This window comes from Pongo abelii, chromosome X (genome assembly GCF_028885655.2).
Source record: "Pongo abelii isolate AG06213 chromosome X, NHGRI_mPonAbe1-v2.0_pri, whole genome shotgun sequence".
In the NCBI taxonomy this organism is placed as follows: Eukaryota; Metazoa; Chordata; class Mammalia; order Primates; family Hominidae; genus Pongo; species Pongo abelii.
The window spans coordinates 47,076-52,390 of record NC_072008.2 but is presented as its reverse complement, the minus strand read 5'-3'; positions in this window follow the sequence as shown (position 1 = coordinate 52,390).

The following is a 5,315-nucleotide window of genomic DNA, read 5'->3' as shown; positions in this document are numbered from 1 at the left end:
AGGACGGCTTCCCCTCCCCCTGCACGGCCCCCCTCCCCCTGTATGGCCCCACCCTCCGCCTGCACGGCCCCTCCTTCCCCCTGCACGGCCCCCCTCCCCCTGTATGGCCCCCCCCTCCGCCTTCACGGCCCCCCCTTCCCCCTGCACGGCCCCCCTCCCCCTGCACGGCCCCCCTCCCCCTGTATGGCCCCCGCCTCCGCCTGCACGGCCCCCCCTTCCCCCTGCACGGCCCCCCTCCCCCTGCACGGCCCCCCTTCCCCTGCACGGCCCCCTCTCCCCCTGCACGGCCCCCCCTCCCGCTGCACGGCCCCCCTCCGCCTGCACGGACCCCCCCTTCCCCCTGCACGGACCCTCCTCTCCCCCTGCACGGCCACCCCTCCCCCTGCACGGCCACCCTTCCCCCGGCACGGCTCCCCTTCCCCTGCAAGGCCCCCCCTCCTCCTGCACGGCCCCCCTCCCCCTGCACGGCCCCCCTTCCCCCTGCACGGCCTCCCCTCCCCCTGCAAGGCCCCCCTCCCCCTGCACGGCCCCCCTCCCCCTGCACGGCCTCCCTTCCGCCTGCACGGCCCCCCTCCCCCTGCAAGGCCCCCCTCCCCCTGCACGGCCCCCCTCCCCCTGCACGGACCCTCCCCTCCCCCTGCACGGCCCCTCCTGCCCCTGCACGGCCCCCCTTCCCCTTGCACGGCCCCCCTCCCCCGGCAAGGCCCCCCTCCCCCTGCACGGCTTCTCCTCCCCCTGCACGGCCTCCCCTCCCCCTGCACGGCCTCTCATCCCCCTGCACGGCTTCCCCTCCGCCTGCACCGCTGTGCAGTGATCCGCCTGGAGCATCCCAGCAGGGCCGCTATGAGCCTCCGGATGCCCAGAGTCCCGGGGCCGCGGGGTGGAGGGAAGGTTAAAATGCAGGTGTGGGCGGGGCTCGCTGGCTCACGCCTGTAATCCCAGCACTTCAACACTTTGGGAGGCCAAGGCAGGCGGATCACCTGAGGTCAGGAGTTCGAAACCAGCCTGGCCAACATGGTGAAACCCCGTCACTAGTAAAAATACAAAAATTATTTAGCCGTGCTGGCGCACGCCTGTAGTCCCAGCTACTTGGGAGGCTGAGGCAGGAGAATCGCTTGAACCCGGGAGACGGAGGTTGCAGTGAGCCGAGATCGTGCCACTGCACTCCAGCCTGGGGGACAGAGCGAGACTCCCATCCAAAAACAAAAAACCTTCGTCTCCACACCCCCTTATCTTAATGCAGATATTCCTTTCTACTAATAACTCTTTTTTTTCTTCTTTTTTTTTTTTTTGGAGACAGGGTCTCACTCTGTTGCCCAGACTGATGTGCAGTGGCATGATCTCAGCTTACTGCAGCCTCCGCCTCCTGGATTCAAGCTATTCGCCTGCCTCAGCCTCCAGCACAGCTGGGATTACAAGCTCCTGCCACCATTCCCAGCTAATTTTTTGTATTTTTGGTAGCAACGGGGTCTCACCACGTTGGCCAGGCTGGTCTCGAACTCTTGACTTCAGGTGATCCGCCCACCTTGGCCTCCCAAAGTGCTGGGATTACAGGCATGAGCCACCGCGCCCGGCCTAATAATAACTCTTTCAACCAATTGCCAGTCCGAAAATTTTAAAATCTACCTTATGACCTGGAAGCTCGTCTCCTCACCAATCGAGCTGTGTCCCACCCTCACAGATTGAACCTGTCAGGCCTCTGAGCCGAAGCTCAGCCATTATCAGCCCTGTGGCCTGCACATATACGTCCAGGCGGCCTGCGGAGCCAAGAAGTCTGGAGCAGCCAAGGAAAAACCACAGAGCAGTAAAACAGCCAGTTCCTGCCTTAACTGATTAACTAAAATGGCGACATTTTACTATAGTGACTTGTCCTTGCCCTACCTTAGCTGATCAGTCGACTTTGTGCCGTTCCTCTTCTGGACAATGAGTCTTATGACCTGTCCACCATGCAACTTGCAATCTCTTCTTCTGCTAACAATAGATAACCACGTTTCGCTGTAATTTTCCATTACCTACCCAACTCCTATAAAGCCACCCCTTCCCCATCTCCCTTCGCTGACTCTCTCTTCGGACTCAGCCCACTTGCACCCAAGTGAATACACAGCTTTATCGGTCACACAAAGCCTGTTCGGTGGTCTCTTCGCACCGACGCGCTTGACAGAACCAAGTTCATCTTACACGTATGGATTCATGTCTGATGTCTCCTTAAAATGCATAATACCAAGATGTCCCCCGACCACCTAGGGCACAGGTTGTCAGGACCTCCTGAGGCTCGGTCACAGGCACGTCCTCAACCTTAGCAAAACACACTTTTTTTTTTTTGAGACGGAGTCTCGCTCCGTGGCCCAGGCTGGAGTGCAGCGGTGTGATCTCGGCTTACTGCAACCTCTGCCTCCCGGGTTCGAGCTATTCTCCTGTCTCAGCCTCCCGAGTAGCTGGGAATACAGGCGCCCACCACCATGCCCGGCTAATTTTTGTATTTTTAGTAGAGACAGGGTTTCACCTTGTTGGTCAGGCTGGTCTTGAACTCCAGACCTCAGGTGATCCACCCACCTCAGCCTCCCAAAGTGCTTGGATGACAGGCGTGAGCCACTGTGCCCGGCCAGCAAAACACACTTTCTAAATGTCCTGAGACCTGTCTCAGATACTTTTTGGTTCAGAAGACTCGAGGAAATCGGTGTCTCCTAGGACAGGCTGGACCCAAAGCTGTACAGTCACATCCTCTGTGTCATGATGGATTCCATCCATTCCGGCTACTGTCATACTCCCTCCCTCCCATCACAGTCCCTTCCCCCGTCACAGTCCCTGCCCTCCCATCAGAGACTCCTTCATCACATCCCAGGCAACACCACTGAAGGACGCCCCCTCCTATCCCCCCTCCTGTCCCCACGTTCCCCGACCCCTCCCCACACATGACAAAGTAGAGCAGGAAGGAGCCTCGGGGGCGGCCCCCACTGCCAGCCACCTCTGCCATCTCCTCCAGACGGCACAGCGGAGTGGGGTCTGGAGGCCGTCCCACAGAGCACTGACCCTTCCTGGGGGAGGTCCTCTCCACCCTGGCGCAGATGACGGACGGGCCGAGACGCCCGGTGACCCGCCAGGCCGGGTGAGACACCTACACCTTCCCGCCCGCTGAGTCTTTGGGAGGCTCACGTCCCAGAGGCGTGAGTGGCCCTGACCCGCACATTCAATGCACTGGGTGAATAGTTACCGGGTGAATCAACGGAAGGACAGGAGTGCTGAGATCCCAGCATTCCCACCGTCCCAACATCCCCACAGTCCCAGCTGTCCCGACCCGTCCCCATGCAGGCCCCGGCGCCAGCGTGAGGACGTCCAACCAGCCAAGCAAGTCGTGGCCCCCAGGCTCATTTCATAACCATCCTGGGCTGTTTCCACACTGGCTCCGCGGCTCTGACCCAGCAGAGAACTCCGGGCCTGCAAGGGGTGCAGGTCTCCCGGAGCTGCCGAAGTCCAGGCCACAGATCCCAGGCGACCCTCCCCCTGAACCCCCTGCCCGTGCCCCCAGGTAAGGGTCCCGGGAGCAGGAGGAGGAGGAGCCTCCATGACGGCAGCGCGGGTTCCTGATTCCCAGCCCGCGACAGGCACTGACACCACCCGCCACATCCCCTGTAGGGGACTCGGCATCAGGAGAACGGGATAGACACACTCACCTTCCAGCCGCTGGAGTCTCAGAGCTCCTGGCAGCTCCCGCTGGGTCTCTGCAGGACACTCTTCCTAAAACACACCCAGGCCGCTGCGATTGGCTGGCGCGGACACTCCTGCCGGAGGAGGGACGGCCCGCCCCAGCCACGGATCTGTCCCCACTGCAGGAGCAGGACCGGCTGGGCTGCAAACACCGCCCCGAACTCACACAGGGACCCCGCTGCCCAGGGTCAGGGGAGGGGCCGGGGTCCCCACAGACCAGGGATGGGGACCGGAAGATCCCTCCAAGGGGACCCCACAGTGTGTCCCAACAAGGTGTCCCCGGGGTCCCCCGGTCAGGGGTTTAGAGACAGCAAGGACGTCCCAGAGGTGCGCCCACGGGTTCTCTGTGGTCAGAGGGGCCCTTGCAGAGGACATTGAGGTCTCTGACTGACGGGCCCCACTCGGGCCACTGGCCACTGCTGCGGTGGGTCTCCCGGAGCCCCCAGGACGGGGTGAACAGGTGCTTTCATCTCAGCCCTGGGGGCAAAGGCATGGGACCAGCAGTCTGAAGCCTGCAGGCTCTGAGCGCTTTGGCCAGCAAACCCACCGGGGGCTTCCCCTGCAGGTTCCGACCTCTCCCGCCCCGCGTGGCCCTTCTCCAGACCCTGGGCAGCCTGTGCCGCCTCCGTCGTTGGAAGCGGGCCCTCCCAGCACAGCCCACGCCTGCAATCTCTCCCCCTGAGCCGACCTGGAGCTAACCAGGAGCCCAGGTCAGGGGTCTGTCCAGGGCCCCGTTCCTGCCTCCTCCCGGCTGCTTCCGGTGCACTCCGCAGGTGCTCCCCAGGCACCCCGCTGTCTCCCACCCCGGGCTGGACGCCAGGACAGGGCCAGTGTGGGCTTCACAGAGTGCACGGAACATTTGGGGGCCGCAGTGGACGGCTCAAAGGGCTGCCTTGGGCTCCCACGTTCCCGGGTGGAATTCTCCCGTGGAGCCACGGCTGAGGTTTCTCTCCCTGCACCCCGTTTCTGTCCCGGCTCCCTGTTTCCTCCCTCACCCCAGCTGTGCGGTAGCTTGAGGGCGGCTGCTGTCCTGGCTCAGGGACATCTGGTCGGCCGCCAAGCCACAGGCCACCGGCCTCTCTGCCTCTTTCCATCCTAGCTCAGGCCCCGTCACCTCCCCACTCTCTGCCGTCCTCCCTGCTCCTCCTCCCCTCTCCTCCTTCCTCCCCCTGCTCCTTCTCCATCCTCTCCCCTCGGCCTCCCTCTCCCTCCTCCTTCCTCTCTTCATTGAGACTCCCCCCTCTGCCCAAAGCCCCCTGCGGCTTCCTCTTGGCCCATCGGTTTCCTCTCTTCCTCCTGCTTCCTCCCTCCCTCCTCCCTCCTCCCTTCACTGAGGCCCTGCGGGGACACCAGCCTCCTGTTTCCCGCCTCCTGCCACAGCCCTGGGAGAGTCTATAAAATGACCTGTGCCCTGGTGTGACACGGGAGCAGGAAGCGGCTTCCACGCCTCCTCCCACAGTCACGGGGCCCGGCCCTTCCTCTGTGTCCTGGTGTGATGTGGACCCGTGGTCTCGGGGCCCGGCCCTTCCTCTCTGTCCTGGTGTGATGTGGACCCATGGTCTCGGGGCCCGGCCCTTCCTCCCTCTGTGTCCTGGTGTGATGTGGACCCA